Source organism: Balaenoptera physalus (genome assembly GCF_965194825.1).
Source record: "Balaenoptera physalus genome assembly, chromosome: 7".
NCBI lineage: Eukaryota > Metazoa > Chordata > Mammalia > Artiodactyla > Balaenopteridae > Balaenoptera > Balaenoptera physalus.
Window position 1 is genome coordinate 46,256,225 of NC_138886.1, and position 25,791 is coordinate 46,282,015.

General features: G+C 33.3%; 1 long non-coding RNA gene across 1 annotated transcript in view; it reads left to right on the top strand.

The window, feature by feature from the left end:
* The window catches only part of LOC309664989, a 186,271-nt gene that overhangs the window by 67,399 nt on the left and 93,081 nt on the right, over positions 1–25,791 (top strand). The window lies entirely within an intron of this gene.

Consider the following 25,791-nt stretch of genomic DNA (forward strand, 5'->3'; position numbering starts at 1 on the left):
AAGGGGGGTGGGGGAACAGAATAAAAATATTAAAATTGACATTATCAGAATACTTGGTTATAGGCCAGAGCATAAAGAATCTTTGGGCTCCCAAAAGTAAACATAGAAACAAAAGCAAAACAAAGAAATATAAAATCAACAAAAGAAAACAGCCACCAGTGTCTAATGTAAACAACAACAAAAACCCAAGACAACAACAACATATATGAAAAGAATAAGTGACAGTGCATGATTTTTTTAAATGTGATAAAACAGTGAAAAATTATTGATTTGAAGTTTTTGTTGTTGTTTTCATTAGAAACTGTAATGGATTCAGGATGGATCTCTGGGTTGACCAATGTGGGAAAGATATTTTAATAATGTGTTATATTTAAACAACATGGTGTAAATGGATTTTGTGAAGTTGTGTAGTTCCAGGTTAAAATATTGAATGTCTAATACTATATGTCTTATTATCTCAGGGATTAAAGTGGAGATCATACTACTCACCACCAGAAATAGAGGTGACCAACTGAGGAAATGAGTGAGAAAATGCTCAGCATAATATGTAGCTCAAAGCAGGCACTCAATAAATATTAAAACTCCATTAGTACCATTGACAATTTTAACAATACAGCAATTTGGAAATTAAATAATCTAAACAGTGTTCTTCGCTCAGATAAATTTCATCTAAATTTTGCAACTGTAGTGTTATTTAATGTGATAAATAATGAAAATATTCATGATTTCAAAGGAAGGGAATAAAGAAAAGCATGGAAGTGCAGAAATGCATAATTTCCAGGTCATACAGAGTATGACCAAAAAGGGAAGATTCCTTATACAGCTAGGAAAAAAATCTGCATTACTTAATAGAGCAGGGAACCAATTAAGAACAGTCCCCTATCCAGTTTAATTAGGCTAACTACAGGTAAGGGAATCCTATGGTACAGGGAGGAGCATTAGGTGGTGAATTCTCACTGCATTTCTTTAATCTATGAGCCCTCCACTGTGACAGTGTTAAAGATATGTAGTGCTTGACTTTCACCCAGGATTGCCCTCTTAATGTGAGACTTAAATGAACACTTTCACATTACTAGAAAGCGAACACTAGGTATACCCCAGTGTCGTAAAGCAAGTAACAAATTACTTGTTCTCTTATTTTTTTTTCTAAATTACCACCAGATCATAGCATACTGACACCTAATTTCAGCTTTAGTAAATTGATATCTTGCAAAAATTCTGTATGCTTCATGAAAAGCACATTAATCAGGCAGTGTTGAGAACTAAAATACTACTGAAAGATGAAATTAGAAGGTAAAAAGAATAGCTAGTTTTTTCTGTGTGGTTATTTAGCTCCAACTTTGACTTATTCTTAATTTGTTCTACTTTTAGTGTTTCAAAAAGACATTCTAGATAAAAACTGGATCTTGTTTGTTTTCCCCTTCACATACTGGTTTTATTAATGAAGGAGTAATAAAACTCCACAAGGGGGCAAGAAAGTAAACAAAAAAACCCAAAAAACAAACCAAAAAATGAGATGTCTTCTAGCCTGGTCAAAACATATATATATATATATATATATATATATATATATATACACATATATATATGTATATATATATATATATATACACACACACACACATGAACATATAAGAACTAACTGCAGATTCAACTCAACTTGTTTCAATGAAAGCAGAGTTGGTTAGGTTAGAAGATGGGTTATTTGCCTGATGTTAAGTAGAGATGCTAGTGTCAAACAAATATATGAAAACTTAAGATCTGGGAAGAAGGTACTGTTTGTCTTCAGTAGTTTCAACTCACATAGATTTTTCTAATTCTTAATTAGAAATTAATTCATGTAGATTTTTCTATTTTTTAAAATTGATTTGCCCATCTTTAAATGTGACATTTTAATAGGAAGAAACTCTTTTCTAGATCTCTGAGTAGAGTGCTGAAGCTACTGAGATTTCAGGGGCAGAAAAAAAAGACACTGCAGGAACTGAGAAATTTTGCTGTGGGAAATACCAGTGTGAAAGGTGGAAAATTCTCAGGTCATGTTTTTGCTGATACTCTGCTCTTTAAGCAATATTTCGTCTCTTTCCTCAGAGCATACAGCTGAAACACAGGAAAAATAAACTATATACCAAGACTATCAGGGGAAATAATTACAAGTTAATGTTAAACAATATTCCAAATCATAACATATGCATATATGTGTGTGTGTATACATATATATATATCTTCTTAAAAATAATCTACGTCTACAGCTTTACCTGTAGCTACTGTTTATCTCCTTAAAACATCTCTTTGGTTTTTGTGAATATGCAGTAAGGAAAAGATGATGATAATGCTAACAAAGATAAAAAAAGAAAGTATCTTGGAATTTAGGGTCTAGTAAGTTAAATCAGAAGAGGGGGAAAAAGTATCAGACCTGCTCATTGGCTTCTGAATGCTTATTTTCACCTGACCACATAAACTGACATTCTCTTGGCACTCTTTTCTTTTAACCACACCACTTCAGTGAGCCTTACTTTCCATAGCAGTTAGCATTTCACTGGTTAAATAAATTTTCCACTGATTTCAGAAAGAAAAACACATTTAGAATTAAATTTTGTGATTCCTGCCTAAATATGAATGCACAATTTCAACGTCAAGGCAATAAGGGATTATGACTTTATAATCTCTCAAGTATTCTCTGATCTGAATCTGAAACATCTTTGTATCTCAGAGTACAACAATGAATGACATTCCACAGTTAGACAGTAAACATAATACAATAATACACATATTACTTCATGTAAGCATATTTTAAATGCATTCATTTAAAGCAGTTTAGCTTTTCATGTTATTTTGAGTGAGGAGAGCAATATTGCTGATATCCATTCATAAATTTATTCAAAAAACATTCATTGAGCACCCACCCACTTTATGTACTTGAAATATGCTGGGCATGTTGGAAGGATGCAGAAAACGTAAGACATATTTAAGTTTCCCAAGAAGAAACAGAAATTTTGCACATCATTACTGAGTGATCCAGGGCAAACATAAGACCACAATTTGTATGATTTGTCTAGTAATATACAGTCAGGTGTCTGGGCTTTTCTATAGTGCATACCAAATGGGAAATCTGAGTTATATTCTCAGTCAGATGTAATTGTCCAATTGACTCCTCTAATGCAAATGTCGGAAGGTCTCCAGTTGTGAATTATATTTACACCATTTTAAACACCTACACATACAAATTACTAACAGTATGGGTTGGGAATTTTTATTGGAAGAAAATCGTAATCTGTAATACAACATAAACCAAATTTTGTAGAAAAAGTGGTAAATGGATTTTCTTACAATATTGTAATTATTGTTAGCAAAATTATTTTCATGGTATAATGTGAAATTTAGAAGGGTCGTCATGCATCTGAAACACACAAAACAAAACATAAAAATGTATTTATAAAATAAAAAGAGAAGGGGAAATTGTATTACTAGGGAAGTGTACAGTCCTACTGCAGGGAACATTGCAAACCTATCATCTACATTGTCATAATAATAGGCCTTTTAAATTTTAATAAAAAAGACTCGGAGGCGCATAAACAACGTTCAACACTTAAGGAGCATGGTAAATCAGATTGTGCTCCTTTTGAAAAGGCTTTATGACGCAGTTATTTATTCAGCAAAACAAAACTGTTCCCTGTGTCCGTTAACGAGCCTGGCTTTGTGCTACACAGACTTCCGCGGGGCTGACTCCTGTTTGGAACCATTTCACACTAATTAGAAATAAGAGAAAAGGCAGTGTTTATAAGCACAACAGTTCTGGGCCTCTTTGAACAGCTCTCTTCCAAAATTAACTCGGTTGTAACCCTGCGTGAATAATAGCTTTGCGGCAACAGTTTAGAGAAATATATTGTTAATAATTGCCATCTTGCTGAGCAAAATGCTAGGGCAAATTTTACATAACAGCACAAGACAAAATAAAAAGGTGGGTTTGTGAAGCTTTGAAAGACAGTTTGCTGTTCAGTTTTGTTTCTAAGACTCTTCTCATAATGATTTGGAAGAACATCACAAACAGATAAGAAATTAAAACGAGTGACAATTTTTAAGAAGTATATTTAAGATATTAATTATTTTTATTGATACCAGTTTATAGAGTTAACTCTAAATAGGCAGTTTCTTTTTCATATAGCACATATAAAGCAAAAGCATTGCATTTTAGTTTGATACAAATAAATCACCGTAGAAAAACGTAGATAGTATTTATAATTAATAAGTAGAAAATTTTACAAGGTTCCTGAAGCAAAGTATGCCTTAAAATTCATGTAAGTTTGTGCATAGCACAGAGATAGAACGGAACAATTTTTTTTTTTGAGAAAGAGAAATGTAAGAATAGAATCTAGGGCTTGACTTAGCATCAAAAAATATCAGGTAAAAGCAAAGAAAAAAAAGAAAATTACAAGAGGGGTATCACTCTTTGAAACAAATCATCCCATATGCACACTGGTTTCCCTTATGAAGCCAGGTTTCTAATAATTACTTGTTTGGACTATGCATCGTACTATATAAATTTTCCTATCCCCCAAAATCATCCTTCAAAAAAACAAAATATCTATAAAAGAGATGAAAATTGGCAATATAATTAGAAACCCTACACAGGAGCCTCAAATTAACGGCCTGTTTGCTGCAGAGTCATCTAATTCTGATGACTCTGCAGAGAGAGAGAAATTGGGTCCTGACTGCTAATACAGCTGTGAATTGAACAAGATCAACAATACATATAGGCTGTTTGCCACAGAATCTTCCATCCTTTTAATCAAATAACTTTTTTTCATGACAGCTGAGTTCCAAGTTCTCGATATACAAAGATGAATAAGTACAATCCCTGCCCTCAAGCAGCAGACGTTTTGTTAAAAAAAACAATGAGGACAGTGACCAATTTGTACAATATACTGTAGGAGCACAAAGGAAGTCAACTCTGGAAGTGGAGGGAAAGTAGAACAGCGTTAGGAAGAGGTTCATGGAGAAGGTTAAACTTGAGATGAATCTTGAGAAAAAAAAATATTTATATATATACATATTATGTTATATATATATTTCTAAAAGTTATTTCAAAACTGGACTTATTCCCTAAGAAATTTTGACAAAAAGATGATAAGAGTAGGATATAAGTGAACCAGAAACAAAAGAATGCCTTGGTAAGGAAGAGGTATTTTTTTTTCCGCACATTTATTTCCTACTGTAAACATTATCAAATTTCCAAATTCAATTTAGTTCAGCAGATAGCTGTTGATAATCTTGTCAGTACTTTATGCTATTGGAAAGTTATATAAAATGTATTGGAAATTGAACCTAAAAGCTTATAATTAAATCACAAAGATAAACAACCAAATGCATGCTAAATAGAGGAAGATTTAAAAGACTGGGAAAGTGCAAATGAAGGAAAATTTTAACTAGGGTCAAGGTATTATTAAGAAAATGTCAAGATTCAATTTACCAAATAATTGAAGTATAAGTGTATTTAAATGCACAAAGATAAAAATTTTAAAAAGGAAAAGAAAAGGCCTTTGGGAGAACCCTGTAAATATTTTCACAAGCATAGAGAGACATCACAGTTGGAGGTCAGTAAATAAGGAAGAGAAGAAAGTATGAATCATGAAAGTCATGTAGGTGGGAGGAAGGTGCATTCAAACATTAGCATTGACAGAGTTTCACCCAAGAGATTCTGATTTATTTTGCCTAGGACGAGATCATAGCATTAATTATTTTTTTCTTTAAATCCTCCATGTGACCCTAATGTATAGCCAGGATTTGAAAGCAAGTTGACTGTTATTGCACCCGATCCTAAAAATGTTAAGAGAAAATCTATTTCCCTAAAGCAATACAATTTATAAACACTTGAGGTACATTTAAAGTGAATTTATTAAAAACATGTTGAAAAATTACAAACATCATTACTCCCTTTGTACCATCCCATTAAGATAAAATATATTTTGTATAAGATTTTAATACAGTGAAAGGGTTCCTTTTTAGAGGTTTGTCTCTTAATTCCTCTTTTTGCAAACTTCAAATACTGCATTTACGGTATACACTGCCTAGAACTTAACAGTATTCAAGGTAACTCAAAAAACTTTTTGTAAAAGAACAATGTTTTCTATTAACACATTTCACTCTAATTTTCATGATATTGTAATTATGTTGGCAAGTTATTTGGATTGATGGGTTTCAACTCAATTAAATGCTCCTATTATGAAGCAGGGAGTTGAACCAAATGACTAAAGATTCCTCCAACTCTAAATTTTTCAGGGCTAAGAGTCTCATTCAGGCTCTGGTATATAGAGAAGCAACCAAGTAGAGGCCATAATTGAGGTTCATTAACAGAGATTTGCAAATTTAAGGCAAAGAAACCCTTATCTTGACCTTAAACCTTAACAGCACATAGCACACTTACAAAACTAGGTCAGAGCTCTTTAAAAGAAGCCTATAGGTTTCCCTGCCATTTTAACAAGTCCATGATAATCCCGTTCTTATACTAACGAAAAAGACAAAGATTTGAAAATGCTGGAAGGCAGGTCAGTACATCTGAACACGTTAAAACTGTCAAAAAAGTGTCTTTCAAACTTAGTACCAGGTTAGTGAAGGGAAGGTCTACATTAGTTAGTATCCAAAAGGCAAGGCCATTCTTAGCTGTTTACTAAGGAAGGCAGAGTTGCCTGGTGGCGGGTGTGCAAACTCTGGAGGCAGATTGCCTGGGTTCAGATTTTACCCTCTCCCTTACTAACGGACATCTTGAGCAGAGACGTTAACACCTGCAAGTCAGGGTTCATAAAAAGCACCGTATAGCACAGGCGTATAAAAAGAAATGCGTAGTATCCAGCACCAAACCGATTAATATACATTAGTTGTGACCTCATAACCCAGCAGAAAAAAAAGTCATGTCAAACTCATTTTCAGCAAATTTTCCTAAAATATGGTTCGGCATATATAGCGCAGTCCTCAAAACAGCATAAATAAATACTTTAAAATCTATCAATAGTACAATTTATCTCAGCCCCTGAAAAGAAAATTGCATTTTAACTCTAAAAATGCTGTGAAAATGTAATGTAGTGGGACAAAATTTTGATAAACACCTTTTCTTTACAGTATGGTTTTAGGATTGCATCCATACCAAAGTCTTATGGTCTTTTTTATGCTATACTGAAAGTTATTTAATAATGAATGTTAACCCTGGTCTTTTCCAAATAATTATAATTTAAATGTTTCCTTAAAATAGCTATTAAAGTCAAATATAGACAAGAAATCGGCTTTAACATACATAGAATCAAAATGTTTGCAAAATAGGATTTTCAGGTAAGAAATTGTTGGTCCAAATGTTTCACTTCTAATTAATGGCAGAGCTCAGAATAGAACCCGAATATCTTGATTTAGATAGCTTTGTACTTTTGCATTTATAATTCTTATTACAGCTTTAACATTTATTTATTTTAAATTATATTTTTACTACTCTTTTTCCTTCTACTAAACTATAAGCTTCCGTGGGTCTGTTTTGTAACTACTATATTTTAGTAGAATACCAAGAACAAACTGAAACTCAAAAACAAATGAGTCAAAGCTTTAGTGTTATCATATCACTCTATAGTATGGTATAAGTATGAAAATAACATTATTTTACAAAGATATCATTTCTAAATTAAAATACTACAGGTACTAACTATATTAATGGTTGAATTGTTTCTATTATTCTGTAGGAAAGTACAACAAATATTTTTATCAAATATGTATAGTTCTAGCTAGAATCTAAGGGCTTCTAATATAAAATTTGGAAATATCTAGAACAGTGCCTGACAAAAAATAAGTATTTGATAAATGGTAACAAGAATGAAGATGATGATGATGATAAAGAAGAAAACAAAGAAGTGCCTTTCAGCCCCATAATTTCATTCCACCTGAAACTTAAAAAGTCTTCCTAAACTTTTTTCTTTATGTTGCTATACAGATGTCCATAAACAGTTGTTGGGGAATAAAAATGATTTCATAATTTACCAAAAATTCAGACAATCAAAATTATATTTTTCCATGTTGTTCATGGTTCTCACGATCCTCTCTCACAATTAGAAACCGTCTGTTGTTTTATCTTTCTGTTTTCCTTTTTCATTTCTCCTCTATACACTAATCCCCCACTGTCCTAGAATTAGCTTCTAGATGGATAAATGTGACTACTATTACAGAATTAATTGTATTGTGATCAATGAATGGCATTTCAATTAGTGAAGACCTAGAGAGAACCATGTATCTGATTCCAAAAAGACAATGAATTAAAACAATGAGTACAAATGATTTTTATCAATTTTTCACATTTTAATAACTTTTATTGTTTAGTAGTTTTAAGACTCATAAGAATTACAAAAATTTTTAGAGTTCCCTTGTGCCTATCATCCAACTTCCCCCAATGATAACATCTCACATAGCCATAGTACATTGCAAAAGACTTTTTAAAATAAGTCTTACTTTTTTATTTATTTTATTTGGATTTAACAGATTGGTCTTCAAAAGATTTTTAAAGTAGGAATGGATTCAATTTTTGTTAAACTGAGTATCTCCCAAAAAAGAGTGAAAAGCCTCAAAATATTTTTGACACTATATCCCTCATCTCTTTGAGCAGCCAGTGAATGAATGTGTCAAATACGGCCATTGAATGTGTTCTTTACCATTTCTGGAAGGCTAAAGAAGGGTGTCTGAGAACAACCAGTATAATCAATTGCTGATTAGTTCAGCCCATATGCCTATAACCTTGAAAATATTCCTGCCTTAACAGTGATGGTGGCATTATAATAGAGATAACTGCAGCTATTTCCTAAATCTAAGGACTAAACAAATTGCCTTTAGAAATAAACCCCCAAAATTTCCTGCCTTGAATAAAGTTTGGTAGATTGCTGTGTTCTCTTACCACCCCTCCTTTTAATATATAATGATTGAAGGAAAATGTGGAATATAGGAAATAGTCACAAGAAAGACTTGGCATAAGCCAGTAGCTCTATCCTTTATATACTAAAGCACGCATACTGTTTATAATTTTTAAAAATTAAAGCAAAGTCACAGTGTAATGACAAAAGCATGAGGTTGGGAGTCAAGCCTGAAATAAAAACTCCAGATTACAGCTTATTAGCTGTATGACTTTGAGCATATGACTAAATTTTACCTTTATAAAATGAGAGTAATAACAACCATCTTGTATTGCTATTGTAGAGATGAAATAAGGAGGAATTATAAGTGTCTAGCACATAGTACGGCTGCAGTGTGGAGCGCACTACACAGCTCCAGGGGTTGTACAACATGACTCAGTCCCTAATATCACAGTCCTGGCTTATAGTTCTGCTTAAAAATTGAAATAATAATTATAACTGTTATTATTAAAGATGATAATATGGATAATAATAGTACATATCTTAATATACAGGATACATTACTGAGTGCCTTTTTAAAACTACATAAACATTTTATAATACCAGTACTTAGAAGAATAACTTGGTTGGAAAATTGGAAATAATATATTTAGGACAAGTTGAGGACAGCAAAGGATAAATTCCTGTGAAGAAAATGAACATGAATGAATGGTTATTCTTTGTAACTCTGCGATTAAGGGTAGCAGATAGTCACATTTAAGGACAGGGGCATACATCAGAATAAGAGTTGGACACTAACATCAGATAGAGTCTGGGAGAGATAGGTCATGAGGTCCCAAAGAAGCTACATTTAGGGCACTAGATCAAATGGATACCAAAATTAGGGCAAAGCTCCAGGCAAAAGACAGTTTAAAACTGCCAGTGTTTAGAGTACTGAAATCAGTCATTTAAAAGCTGTGAAGTCATTGGGTTAAAAAGTGTATTCCGTTTGAAGCAGAAGTAGTAGCCCAAAGCTACTGGTCGTACCACCGGGATGTAAAGGGCCCTCAGGAAGTAGCCTGAGATGAGGCAATAATAGTGAACTATGTGGTTTCCTAAGCAATTGACTTCCATCCTCTGTAAGCGATTCACCTTAGTGCTGAGGAGATACAAAATTCATAACCAATAACTCTATTCCTAATTCAGAGAATGGATAGATCAGCACAATTCCATACTACAGCTAAATAAATGACCTGAGTGTGTAAATTGATTGTCCAAAGAATAGCTCCAACTTTTGACAAAGCAGGTAAACATATTCTTTCAAGTTTTCCAGTCTTGGTCTAATTTAGTTCTCGTTCCAATGTTTTGTGCATGCTACAACTTCATTGTGACTATATTCTGTAAATTTTGTCAACATCTCTATGAAATCGTAAAAGTTATAAATAACCAAAATATAAATAAGATGTATGTACTAAAATTTGCACATCTAAATGGAAAATGGAAATTTCCATTATGAAAAAGAGCATAGTCTTGGGCTCATAAAGAGAACAAATATCTGAATTATAATCAAGTCTATATGATGTATCACAAATGATATGCCAGTATTTATCATGTATCTATATTTTGGAATATAGCTATCAAAGACTTTATTAATTTATCCATATAGTCCTTTTCTAAAAGAAGCACATAAAATGTAGATCAATTATTTTTCTGCCAACTCTATCAAATGCCTTGTCTAAGCTAATTATTTCTATTCCTTTACTGCACATTAGTTCATTATATCATTTGAAATCCAGTTTCTGCTGCAGAAATTATTTTAAGACCACTATTTCCCATTCTTTCTTGGCTGAATACATTTTGCTCAGAATAAAAGTCGTAGAAAAAAGTCCTTGGCTGCATAAAAGTCCTTTGTTGGTGCTTTTGAACTCCCTGGTCGTGGACTACAAAGAGTCCAGCGCTCTGCCTCTCACCCCTGTAGAACAGAAACGTCGCCTTTGTGGATCTTGATATACAGGATACATTACTGAGTGCCTTTAAAAGCTTTGTGAACCTTGATGGAAATCAGAGGTGAAAATGACAGTTCAAATGTCTGGTCTGGGTTTAAGAGATCCATGGTAATATATTTTTCTTCATAACAGATGCAGATAAAATAGTGAGAGTTGTTCTACCAGTAAAAGCAGGCTCAGACTTACGGTCACCACTCTTTGTACTCCCCAAAGCTATAGCCCAGTGGACTTGGGAAGCAGACTCACTGCTAGGGGTACTGCTAGGAACACAGAAACATTATTATGCCTATCAGGATTGGATAAGATTTGGATCATCAATGTCTTTAAGTTCTGAAATGAATTTTGGATTGAAGTCACTTATTTAAAAGTATAGACACTATTTAAGGATGATTGAATTATTCCTACTAATCATGAAGATATTTGAATTACCAGTATTTAAGCCAATGCCTAGGTTAAGAAAAGTGCCCAGCAAATGTCTGTTTCTTTGAAAATGAGATTAGTTTGGATTTGTATGAGTCAGGGTTCATTCAGGGAAGCAGAGGTACAAGGAGTATTATGTGAATGGATAATTGATTGTATAGATTAGCCATTCTTTAAAATGTGCGAGAAGCTGGGAAATAACGTATAAAGGGAGGAACTCAGAAGATCATGGAAAGAATCAATAATCATTCCTACTGAAGTCTTGCGTGACTGAATAAGTCAGAACTTACAGGGAAATCTGAGGAGCTAAGCACATCCAGCCTTCAAAATGGTACTGTAAAGGGGTATTTATTGTAAGATATCTGGGAAGCCATTTTCTATGTGCAGCTGCCATCTCCGGGACTCCACAGGGGAGCATCTCTTGCTGGGCCTGGGGACCTGGTAGTCAGCAGGGCTATCAGTCAGGAAGAGGAGCTGGAGGCACAGCAGAGAAGTACGAGGGCAATCTGGGACCACCAGGGACTTCTGTGTCTGCTTGTCACTCAAGATAACCCCTGTACCTCTCCTAGTAATGGCCTTCACTTCCTTCCACCTTCACATCTCATATGGGTTCCTCTGTTGGTCAGCTCTAATCCTAAACCTTAAGGGTGGGTAAATCTGAAAAATGTAGTTTCCATTTTAACTAAGTTGACATTAGCACTGGTCAGCCCAAGGGTTTTCTTTCCAATGGACACAAAAATAACTGTATTGTTAAAACCGTACATTAAAGTAATAAGAAAAAGAAAGCTTAAGAATCTTCTGTATACCTCCATGGTTTATTCACCTGACAAAACAAACAAAACACAAGCTATATAATACTATATCCCCTTAAATAGAGCTTATATTCACAGATAGAATGTTAGTTTGGTAGCATATCTTTGTGTAGAACACTAAGAAAAATCTGCTCTAAAAATGGACCATTTTACAAGGACCTACGGTATAGCACAGGGAACTCTGCTCAATATTCTATAACAATCTAATTGAGAAAAGAATTTGAAAAAGAATAGATAACATGTATATGTGTAACTGAATTACTTTGTTGTACATCTGAAACTAACAGAACACTGTTAATCAACTATACTCTAATATAAAACAAAAAGTTAAAAAAATGAAGTAGATGGAAAGGTAAAAATTAAAAAAATAAAAATAAAAAAAGGGATTTAAAAAAATGGGCCATCTTATTTGGGTATATAGCCTTAGTGAGATGAAATTTATATTTTCAAACAGTGTATAAATCCCTGTGTAGAATTTAAAACAATAGTTATCTATCTGAAATTAATTGTGCTCTTGAATATTTATTTCCACTGATGACAGAATTATGTCTTACTAATTTACAGTAACTTACTGGTTTAAGTCTCCGTATTTGGTAAAATGCAAAGAGAAAAATTAGTATTTTCCCATCCAGTTTGCATACTCTCCTGTAAGTGATTTTTTAAAAGTTTTATGGGGTGGATTTGGAACACATAGGTGGAGTGGTGTCTGATCTATATGATAGTCTCTGTTCTTTCTGGTCACTGTTCAGGAATAACTTGTTTTTCTTGGTCCTTGCTTTGTGCTGCATACAATCAATACTCATAGCTTAGCCACAGCCTTCAGTTGTCTGATACGTAAAAATGTGCCATTCTCGTTCCAATCTTTACACTTCTGCTAGCCTTTTTAGTAATTCAATATCCCTTGAGAGGCTGAAAAATCTTGGCCACCAGCTTTCTCTGTCTTGGGAAATTCAAGAACTCTTAGCTGCTTTCTTCGATCTATTCTGCACTCTGTGAGAAAACTCTCATGCACATTTACCTGCGTACCCACTTGAGCCTGTGATAATTGACAACTTGTTCTTCTTAAAAAGCAGGGCTTGAGCCAAAGGTTAAATTCAGGTACTTTATTTAGGAGTGCAATCCAGAATGTAGGAACCTGGGACAGAAGGAGCAAAGTAGGGAGCCATTATAAAGAATCCTTGTTACACTGGCCAATGGAATAATCAGCCACCTCTACAGGCAACTGGATACTTTATCCTATTGACTGTCTGAAATGTATCTTCAGAGGTTTCTTGCCTAGAGAAAGATTATCAGTCAGCTCCCTCATTTACTGATTGAGAGATGCCCCGTAAGGTATTTACTCCTCTCCACTTCTGGATTACACATATGTAAGTGCCCAGTCCTGGAACAGGAAATGAGAGGTGCACAGCCCAAGTCCACACTAAAGCACTGTGACATTTCATTGTGTGAAGCTGACTGGACACAATAAACAGGTCAGCACAGCAGAAGTTGTAATAAGACTGGGAGAGAGTATTTGAGCGAAAGTTCAAGACGTATGCATCCAATACAGTCAACTCAAATCCTTGCACTACTCAAATCCCATGTGCCCTTCATTAAATTCAATTCATCTAAATCCCTTTCAAGGTAATAAGCAGGAATCTTTTTACATATATTCAATTTGAGGGTAATAAAACAAGCTATAGTCCCAGCCACTGTAGCTTAATTGATTCAAAACCTTAATTGCTATTTTTCATTTTCTTTCTCAACCAGCCACATTGGGCATTCTTCATCTCCAGAAAGTGCTTTGGTAGATATGTAGCCAATGAACAATGATGTGGCTTAGACCTTTATCCATAAGAGGTCTCAACTTCTAGTTTAACTTGCCCTTCTTGGGAATATTACCCATATACCATTATCATTAGACAAAAATATTCAGATCATCCAGGGAATCACCTAGGTTTCAGACATATTTCTTCTTGCCCGTAGTATATAACATATCCATAGCTTTTTATAGTAGTCAGCTTATCATCCTGGTCAGTATAGTAACTCCTATTTTTGCCTCCTGTTCCAATGGCACTAAGTGTCAAAGCAATTAGACAGTAGTTAGAGCTTCAAATCAGTGGAAACTTTATTGTGTGTCCTCTGGTAGATGTGTTCCTCTTGCCCACTGCTCTCTCTCCTTTCTCCCCCAACCAAAACAAAACAAACAACAAAAAAAAACCAAGCTATATATCTAGTAGCAGATTCTAGATTTGAGTGTTATAGAGGACATATGATACAAGTGGTTCCTTGGAAGTGATGATGAGAGGGTGAGAGAAGCCACCCTCATTCCTACCTCATTGTTTCTAGATCCATGTTCTAGTTATTAGAGAAAGGACACTGTACATTGCCCATTAGTTCAACACAAATACTACATCCTGGAGGACAGGACAACAAGCCTGTATGATGTTATTCCCAAGCTGGCACCTTAGCTTAGCTTATTTCTCTCATTCTTTTACGCTAGATGATTCCAAATAGTGAGGTATAAAGACCAGTTGATTCCACTTTTAGGCACCCATTGTCATGTCTTTGCCATAAATGGGGCCCCTGGTTTGAGGCAATGTTAAGCAGGAAATTATAGTTGCCACTATATCAGGCATTATGAAAGTTTCAGATGATGGTTCTGATAGAATCACTATGAACAGAGAAAGCAAATCCATGTTTGGAGTAGGTGGATATTTTGGAGTAATAGATATGTTCTAACATTAGAAAATGTTGATTGTACAACTCAGTAAATGTATTAAAAACCTTTAAATTGTACATTTAAAATGAGTAAATTTCGCAGTATAAATTAAAGATTCCCAGATCAGTGTAGCTTCTGTCTGTCACAACTCTCTTGTCATCATAACAAATGATGAAGGATAGATGCCCTTCAAGAAGGGGAAGATTTTCATATAGCACAGTAAGTAAGGCTAGGCTTCAATGACAAAGAGATCACAATGGCTGTGCTCCACAGGGTCATTCTGGGATCCGCTTTCCCTCTAAGTTCTTTCTTTGCATCTCCTGTAGTTTGTGGTCCTTTTTACAATAGAAGCCTTCATGTCCAGGCCCCAGCTGACGTAGACCGTTCATAATATATTGGTGAGAACATGGTCACATGGTCTGTCCTAATTGCAAGGAAGGCTGGGAAATGCAGTACAGCTGGTCAGTCATGGAACCAGCATGGATGGGAGTGAGAAGGGATTCTGGTGGAGAGGTTGCAATCTGCTCCACAGTGGTTAAAAGTAGGAATTTGTCAGTCAAGCAGTCAGTTTTCCTCTAACCTTACCTTTTTCCAGCTGAATAACAAAAAGCAAGTCAAGACAATTTCCACATTTGAAAAAGGAAGCTTATGAAAAAAACCACACAACAACAAAAGATGAATGTGTCTGATGTCCTAATAGTTTCGTTATTTTGGTCTTCTGCTAAAGAATTTATAATAGATTCTTCTTGCCCTAAGTAATATACTTTAGGTTTTCAGGATACTTCATAATCTGAAAATTAGACTCAATCTACCTAAATTAATTAAACAAAACAGATTAAATTTTATTCCAAAATAAAGTTTACCCTCCATAGACATGCCATTTTATCTGCCTTTGCTCATGTTTCTCTCAACCTAGAATAATACTCTTTCACTCCAATAATGAAAATCAAAACTTTTTCTTTAAGAACCATTCAGTCCCATCTCCCCTATTATACATTTACCAACTACTCTAGGCCAATTTGATATTTATTCCCTTACAACTAAATGTTTACACTATTTTCAAAATAAAAATATCAAGATATTTTTATATTTGTGGCAGTTTCTGCTCCTGAGTCTCTGCTTCGGTAAACCTCAACTCTGTATTCACCTGTCTCTCCAATCTTGACAGCAGTGGTTGCCCTATGTCCTCCCCTTTCTTATAGATCCAAGAAGATTTGTTGATTTTTCATAGTGTTTAGCTTTTTACTTGTTTTTAGGATGAGTGGCGACTTCCAAGCTTCTGACATGAGGAGCCATAAGAAATTATGTTAGATCTAGAATCCTATTTTATGATCTGTCGCCTGTCCCATGCTTTGCCCAATGCCTATAAGTATTTGTTGAGTGAATACACTATAAGCATAAGCATACAAACTGTATTTTACACTCCTTTTCTATCTTGCCCAGAGTTGGTTGTATATCTTAGGTTAAGAGTTTGGGCTCTGGGGCTGTAATACCCTGCAAGCAATTAGCATACCTAGCATCCACACCTTCGTTTCTAATATCTTTTCCAAATAAAAGTAATCAGTGCACCTTGGCGAAACAGCTGAATCCAAGGCTGGGTTTGAGGAAGTATAGAGTGAAGCTGGGCCATCTTGTTATATTAGAAAGTAAGACAGTACTTATTTTCTTGAAATGGTGGGCCTGTCAAAAATTGTAGTCCCTTGAAGGGACTCACAGTGGCCAAATATTGGAAAGTTTGAGCATTTAAAATAAGTAATGACAAAAATTAATTTTAAACCATTGAATAAAATAAGAATCCTTGAGTCCATACTGATAATTTATATGTGAAAAAGAGAATGTTCCTTTCATAAAGAATGTCAATTAGTAAATGTACAAGGAATAAATACAAGGTCACCTTTTTTGAAACAAGTCTATGAAATAAATGTAATAATTTATTGAAGTAGGAATCACCAAAGGGTGCAAAGATAATCAAAAATTAGGTGAGATTTCAAAAAGGAACAGAATAATTTTATGTATTATTTATTAATTACAAATGGTAATATGGTAACTTTATAGTGAAAAAACACGATAAAAACCAATTTAACCAAGTGATCAAACTAGCATCTGGATCCCCCTAATAATGATACACTGAGGAGGACACAGCATCACTTAGGGAGTATTCCTACCAAAAATAGATAAGCTGAATATAATCATTAAGAAACATTAGAAAACCCCAATGAGACATTCTACAAAACAATGTGCCTGTACTTTTCAAAAATATTTATATCATAAACTCTTCCAGATTAAAGAACAGTAAAGAAACACAACATGTCACTGCTATGTGTGGCACTATATTGGATCATAGCTCAGTGAAAATTATAATAGCTATAACTGACAGTAATGGGACAATAAATGAATTTCAACATTATTGCATATTAAATAATAGTATTGTATCAATGTAAAGTGTCCTGAATTTGATAATTGTACTGTGTTTTTGTAAAAAAATTATTTTTGCCCTTGTTCTTAAGAAAAACACAAAGTATTTAGGGGTATAAAGTCAATGAAATAAAGTAAATGTGGCAAAAAAGTTGATTGACCTGGATGTAAGCACTTCGTTATTCTTTAAATTCTCCCATTAACTTCAGATTACTTTAAAGTAATTTCATTTAAAAAAACTTTTTAAATGAGTAGGGAAATTATAGAATTTTTATTCTTACTGGTTTAGATTTATAACCTACTCTACAACATATGACTAACTGTGTGCCTTTGGGCAAATTGCTCAATATATCTAAGCCCTATTTTCTCATTTATAAATAAGATGATAGTAGTACTTATCTTGTAGCATTGTACAAAGAAGGACCTGAAGAAATATTTTTAAATTGTTAGCAAAGTGCCTGGCAGTAAACACATAAAAATGTCAGCTATAATTATTATGCTATAATAATAATAATGATAAGGCATTTTCTCATTATAGCTCAAATTCTATAATCTATTCAGTGTGAGACTTTAAGCAGTTCTTAGAAATACATCCCTTAAAGATTCAGTTTCATAATGTAACTATGCCTAGCCATATCAGCCAACGTGTGGCAGATTTAAAAGTTAGGTTTGTCAGATATTCATAAACATTTGATTATTGGGTCAAATCTACATTCATTTCTGATCATATCCAATTTTCTCCAATGAATGAGCCCCTGAGTATATGACTTTTAGAGTAATGCCTTCCCCAGATACCTGTGATTAATAAATTACCTTGGCTTCATAATCTATGGTGTGAAAATACCAATATTTCATGTTTTATTTATCTATGCATATGAAACTGGCCTAATTTGATATCCACAATTTAATTGAAATAAAAATATGTTAATTTTATTTGGAGAAAAAGCTATCCAAATCTTTTGCCCATTTTAAAATGTGTTGTCTTTTTATTATTGAGTTACAAGAATTCTTTATATATTCTGAATACTAGACCTTTGTCAAATATATGATTTACAAATACTTTCTTTCATTCTGTGGATTATTTTTCACTTTCTTTTTTTATTGATGTATAGTTGATGCACAATATTATATAAGTTACAGGTGTACAATATAGTGATTCACAATTTTTAAAGGTTATACTCCATTTATAGTTATTATAAAATATTGGCTATAAATGGTCAGTAAGATACAACATGGTGCTTAACATTATTAGTCATTAGGAGAATGCAAATTAAAACCACAGTGAGATACCACTTCACACCTACTAGGATGACTATAACAAGTGTTGGTGAGAATATTAGAAGAATTGGAACCCTCATACATTGTTGGTGGGAGTGTAAAATGGTACAACCACTTTGGAAAGCAGTCTGGCAGTTCTTTAAAAGTTAAACATAAAGTTACCATATGACCTAGCAATTCCACTCCAAAGTACACACCCAAGAAAATTGAAAACACATGTCCATGCAAAAACTTGTACATGGATATTCATAAAAGCTAAAAAATGGGAATAACCCAAATGTCTGTCTACTGATGAATACAGTGTGGTTTATCCATAGAATGGAATATTATTTGGCCATAAAAAGGAATGAAGTACTGTTGCATGCCACAACATGAATGAAAGAAGCTAGTAAAAGAAGGCCACATGATTCTATTTATATAAAATGTCCAGAACAGGAAAATCTTTAGAGATAGAAAGTAGATTAGTGGCTCTCAAGGGCTAGGGAGAAGGGACAATGGAGATTGACTACTAATGGTTAGTTACCAGGGTCTCACTTTGTGGTGATGAAAATATTCTGGAATTAGTGGTGACAGTTGCACAACTCTGTTTAGTGATACTACAACCACTGAATTATAGACTTTAAAAGTGAATTTCATGTTGTATGAATTATATCTCAATAAAGCTGTTATTTTTTTAAAAAGCTAAAAATATGTTAATTTTGTATGCCCACAAATAAATTTTATTCCTATAGTTAATATTGTAGTATGCTGAAATAATAATCAAATTGAATCTTATGGTATTCAGATCAAAACAAACATTGTCTTATTTAAAATATGGGGAAATAAATTACATGGACCGTTAGCAATTATCATTAAATAGTTATAAATACATTATTTTAGGGATTATAGTTTAATTGAAGGATATTTTGATTTTGTATAATATTAAACAGATTTTTAATGTATAGTGTTAAATAGATTTATAATAAAGGTAAAAATTATAAGGTGGGAAAATACTATCCATAGACTGTCAATATATAGGTACTTAAATGTAATGATAGTGGAGGATTATTGTAAATATTATTTGAAAATTACTAGAAACTATTTTATTAGAGAAATAACTATTTTATCATAAATTTAAGATAACTTAAATTATTGCTATGATTTTAAACCTAAAGAACTTGTTTATTTAATTGTTAATTTTCCCCTTAGGTCTTTAATTTTGGGTATGTGCTTAAGTGAAGTATTGTATGTGTACAAATTCCTTCATACAGCTAAATTCTCGACCTTTCTCTGATTACAACTATCATGTACGTAGTGATGCAAATGGAATAGAGCTTGGCTATGCTTCTAATATCTATTCATTTATTATGGAATGGTATATAGTGATCATTTGATTTAGTACCTTTTTTTTGAAGATACTGGTGTAGATGGTCTGATTACAAGTCAAGATATCTAAGCAGTTAGTAGTATGGCTTTTCTTTTTTTTATTAATTAATTTATTTTTTATTTATTTTATTTTTGGCTGCATTGGGTCTTCGTTGCTGCGCACGGGCTTTCTCTAGTTGCAGCGAGGGCAGGCTACTCTTTGTTGCGGTGCGTGGGCTTGTCATTGCTATGGCTCCTCTTGTTGCGGAGCACGGGCTCTAGGCGCACGGGCTTCAGTAGTTGTGGCTCATGGGCTCTAGAGCTCAGGCTCAGTAGTTGTGGTGCACAGGCTTACTTGCTCCACGGAATGTGGGATCTTCCCAGACCAGGGCTCGAACCCGTGTCCCCTGCATTTGCAGGTGGATTCTTAACCACTGCATCACCAGGGAAGCCCCTAGTATGGCTTTTCTAAAGTCTTAGCTCACGAATTATTCTCCAAGTGGCAATAACCTTTGATGATAAGTGATCATTTATCTGATCATATTTTTTCAGCATTATAATTGAAGACAATCACAGTACTTGCTTTATGTATTGTGAGAAATAAATGAAATACCGAATCTTAAACAGTAATGACAATTTCTAGAAGATAGTAAGTATTAAGTAAACTGTAATGAAAATATTGAGGATGGTGATCATAACAGTGCTATAGATGAATATTATGATACTATTCTAAGACCTTTGACCTAGTTGGTGTATGTTTATCATCTGTAGTGAGTTGATTCTATTTACCTTACAGAGAGCATTGTATTAAAGAAATTTTGCTGCAAAATAAGAAAATTGTGTTATTAAAATAAATGTTATTAGGTTAAGGCTTTAACTCAGAAAATTGTGGTGTGTATCAAAATTGTATACTTTGCTAGTGAGCTGGCACTAAAGAAACAGAAGATAGTGTTAAATAAGAATGCTAAATTTGTTCTAAGTATGGCATTACTCTCTACCTGAAGAATATGAGAAGAGTTTAGGGATAGCAGACTATGTAAATCATTCTTTATGCATTTCATTACATGTTTGGAAGACATTCCATTGGAAATACATTCTAAGAAAAGCTCTCTGTTTTAAGAAAAGAAAACTTGTGTTCCATTGGAATAAGTTATCAAGCATCAATTTGGAATTCGAGTAATGTCCATTCTTTGTGTAATTATATGTATTTATTATATTGAATATCAGCATTTTAATTTATATTTCAAAATGTTCATTGATAATTAATCAATAATAGAAGCTAAAAGTAATTTAATATCTGTCCTAACCTTTAGTCAAATATTTAAAGTACAATTATATTCAGTGTTTTCATTGATCATTAGGCTAAAAAACTTGAATCATTTTACTTTACTTCATTCACTTATAGTTCTAATTTTTTGAAAAAAGAAGTTGAGTCTAGTTTTTAAGTAAGTGCTATTCCTTTTCTAAACTTACTTTTCCGAAGTTATGAACAATCTTTGAATAAACAAGTCATTTTTAATTTTCATTAAAATGAGTTCCAGGGCTACATTAATCTTACTTTGTATTTAAATGAGTAGAATTTGTAAAAATGGAATTAAGGTGTTTTAACTTATCATGAAATTATGTGTGGTTTTTATGAAAACATCAACTATTTCCAGAGTCCAAACCAATTTATTATAAAGTCCATGTACATAAACTGAATAATCAGAAACATAAAAGGAAAAGGCTTTGTAGGCTAGATGGATAGTTCGATGATAACACATCAAATAAGCTAATAAACACACACTGTTAGGTCCTTCGAAGAGCTATTAGGACAGGAAAACATTGGAAGTTTCCTAAAACTATCTGATCTCAGTATTTAAAGAATTGAACAAGTTGTTTTTTGTTCATTGTTGTTCATAAACAACTTTATGTTGTTACTTGTTAATTGATTGAAACCAGTGGGTGGGCCCTAGATCCTGATAGTAAAGTGTCAAAAATTCTGGAGAAATCTAGAAAAGGAATAAACAGCTTCAGTATAGTTGGGACTAATTCTGTTAAATAGAAATATGTTGAATATGAGAATAAACATCTACTCCATATACACCACACCTCCTAGTGTAAGAGAATAAATCGAGCCATTTCCTTTATTTTCACTGTACTTTTTTTTAAGGGTTAATACAACCCTAAAGATATTCTTCTTGTTTGACACACTGTGGATTGCAATGAAAGCTCAATGTGAGTATCTAAACTGCAGTTTTTCAAAATGATTACCACACGCAGTGTAGCAGTTGTAATATTTCTATTTTCTTTGCCATTAGTCTAGAAACAGTAAAGATCCTGCTGACATTCGTATAAGAGATGTGGACAAACCGGAGAAAAGATCAAGATCCCCTTTGGTAAAACAAGATGAACGTCCCCACACTGTATAGTAGATGAGCAGCACTATTTTGTATAGCTTGATAAAGAAAGGATCATAGAAGAAGTACAGAGAGGTTTTGATCTCCAGACTCAGATCCTTAATTTTGCTGTATGTAATGTGTTCTTCACATTTCAAATACAATGCCTTTGTATGAATCATGGACAACACCTCACTTTTGAAAGATATATCAAATTGTATGAAATAACAATATAGGTCAGGTGAGCATTCCTTAGATCAACAAAGAAACTGACGTTTTTTAAGCTAATGCTTGATTGGAACAGGGTGAAAAAATTTTAATCTACTTTTTGAAAAACCAATCTATGTAACTTACAACATTAAGAACAAATGTATCAATAAGTTTGTTTATAAATCTATTTAACCTCAGAAATACTTATCCATTCTAAGTATGATGCATGGACACACTGCTATATATATATATATATATATATATATATATATATATATATATATATATATATATATATATGTATATATATATATATATGTATATATATACATACATATATATATATTTTTAAGAGTTCTATGATTGGGAAGAAATTTCAGACTTCTAATGGTATTCCAAAGAGACTATGGAACAAATACATTTGAGCTCCAATTTATCAGCTCTTATGTGCATATATATGTATTATAAAGTTGCTGTTGTTGCATGCCATCAAAATGGTCTTATGTAATGGACTCCTAATGCATCCGTATTTCCATTCTATTCTTTGAATCTGGCTTAAAAATAACTATGGGAGAGGGTAGTCTCTAGGACTTTGGCTTCCTTTAGTAATTTAATGTATGAGTCTTGTTGCTTTCTTTTTTGTTGTTTATTTACATGTCTATGTCCTATAATTTGCATTCTTGTATTAGTAATTATTGCAGTCAGATAGCCTTCAAAAATTCAGAGAAATATGAAAATAAAATAAAAATTTCCAGTAATCATTAACAACCACCCAGAGATAATCATTTTTTACTACTTTGGTGAATCTCCTTCAATATTTTTTCTCAGGTCATATACTACTATAAGATTGGGAAGACACTGTATGTGTAATTTTGCAGCTTGTTTATTGATATCTTTATTTTCATTTGCTGTTTCATTTCAGTGTTTTAACAATCCTTTCAAAATATTTCCTATGGCTGCAAAATTATCCTTTATGTTGTCATAATGTTATCTATTTTTGACATTAGGTTATTTCCAGTATTTTTTTTTAAATTATTTATTTATTTTTGGCTGCGTTGAATCTTCATTGCTGTGCGCAAGCTTTCTCTAGTTGCGGCGAGTGGGGGCTACTCTTCATTGTAGTGCACGGGCTTCTCATGGCGGTGGCTTCTCTTTGTTGTGGAGCACGGACTCTAGGCGCGCAGGCTTTAGTAGTTGTGGCACGCAGGCTCAGTAGTTGTGGCATGCGGGCTCTAGAGCACAGGCTCAGTAGTTGTGGCGCACGGGCTTAGTTGCTCCCTGGCATGTGGGATATTCCCGGACCAGGGTCGAACCTGTGTCCCCTGCATTGGCAGGCGGATTCTTAACCACTGTGCCACCAGGAAAGTCCTCCAGTATTTTTCTTCTATGATAAGTAATAGTTTGGCAAACATTTTAATTCATAAGTCCCCTAACATTTTTTAAAGGATGGTACTATACATGAAATTTGTCAGCTGAAAGAAATGGAGTTTTATCAACAAATGAAGCAAACTTTCAACAGAGATACCATGTTAGGTAAACCATCCTAGTAAGGTTTCTCCATTGCTAACCCTTTGTCAATATTTTTGTTATTGTGTTCTGGACCACCTTTATTTCTTCTTAACCTCTTCCTGGAGATGAGATGCCTAAAACAAATTTCTGTGTTCTAAAAGACCGACACACAATAAATATGAATCCTCGCTTTGACCATTAGAATATAAGGGATTTAGGTAACACATTTCCAAACCAGCTAGACTTATGATATCTTGACTCAAATGATGAGGCCTCTGAGATTTGGTTGCTTCTTGAACAGATATCAATTAGCCCTGCAGCTTTTGCGGGTATCTTGCTCTTGAGTCTACTATGTGGCCTAGGATTTTTTCCCCAATGAATTTTCCAAGTTGGATAAATCAAAATGAAGTTTTAACTGTATATCAGACTTCCTCAGGCCTCATTATTGCTTTTCCAATCTTGGGCATGTGTGCAATATTTCCCAGCTTAGAAGGGTCTGTGACTTTAATTAGCATGATGTTTACTTCCTCGTTCCCATCATTAATGAGCCTGTTTCAAAGAACTGGACTCACCACTAACCCTTGTAGCAGTCCTCTAGACACCTCTTCCCTCCCAGAAAAACTGCCATTTATTATGAGCCCTTTTATTTGATACTTCAACCAATTTTTACTCTATGTAAAAGTGTTCATATCCAAGCTAATTTAAACTAATTCTTTGAGTAAAATTTTTATAAGATACGCTATCCTTTTGCTTTGCTGGAATCAAGATATACCACATCTATTGCTGCTTTCATCTATTAATCTCATAACTTGATCCACAAGGAAAAAAAAGCAATTAAATTTGCCTGCATGATTTTTTTCTTTGTAAAATCATACTGCTTGCTTTTCATAATTCATTTATCCTCTAGATGTCTTCCAATATTTATCTTAGGATTTGTCTCTTTATTTTACTAAGAGTTGAGATGACTGCTGCTCTCCTTTTAAGAAAACAGAGCCTTGTTTGCTCATAGCTTTTCTCTTTTATAGTCTCAAGTTACCTGTGAAAATAAACAAAGCTGTGCTTATCATTGGGAAGCAAGCTCACTGAACAGATTATGTCTCCCTATTTTGTCTTAAAAATGTGGCATGAAAAAAATATATATATATACACATTTATGTATTTATATATATATATATTTATGTATGTATGTATTTATCAACATACTGGACTGTATAGTAGGAAAACAAAATGGTTGATTTCTGAAATGACCCTGTCTTCTCTGTGTTTAACAAGATCTTCACTGCATACTGATTGCTTCAACTCCCTACCTAAGCTTTATTTATTTATTTATTTATTTATTTATTTATTTATTTATTTATCTTTTGTTAAAGACGATTTTAGAAAGCAGGTCAATATCCTAGTCATTTCAAAGTCTTTGTGGATTTCATTATTTTCTCCTCATTAATTAGTATGTGTGTATATATATATATATATATTTATATATAAAATCCTTATTTATTTCTTTGAAAACCCCTTTGGATATTATTAACATATCATTTCTTTTTCTTTTTTATATTTTTTTCTGAGGTATTCATTTCATGAAAAAGTTTATCTCATTATTTGTATTTTTTTAAGTTTGGGTTCCATTGATCTTTCCTTCAGCAACTGTAGTTTATCTTCATTTCTACACTTCACCCCTGAAATAACATTATTTATGTTCATTGCTGGTATACTTAATTTACAGCATTTGGAAATATTAAATCTCTTCTTGAATCCATTAATTTATTTCTATTGTCCCTTAGCAATAATTAGCACATCTCAAGTCTCTATAAGTTTTCAAAGTGAGTCAGATAAAAATCCCCTTTACACATTCCCCATTTCTAGACA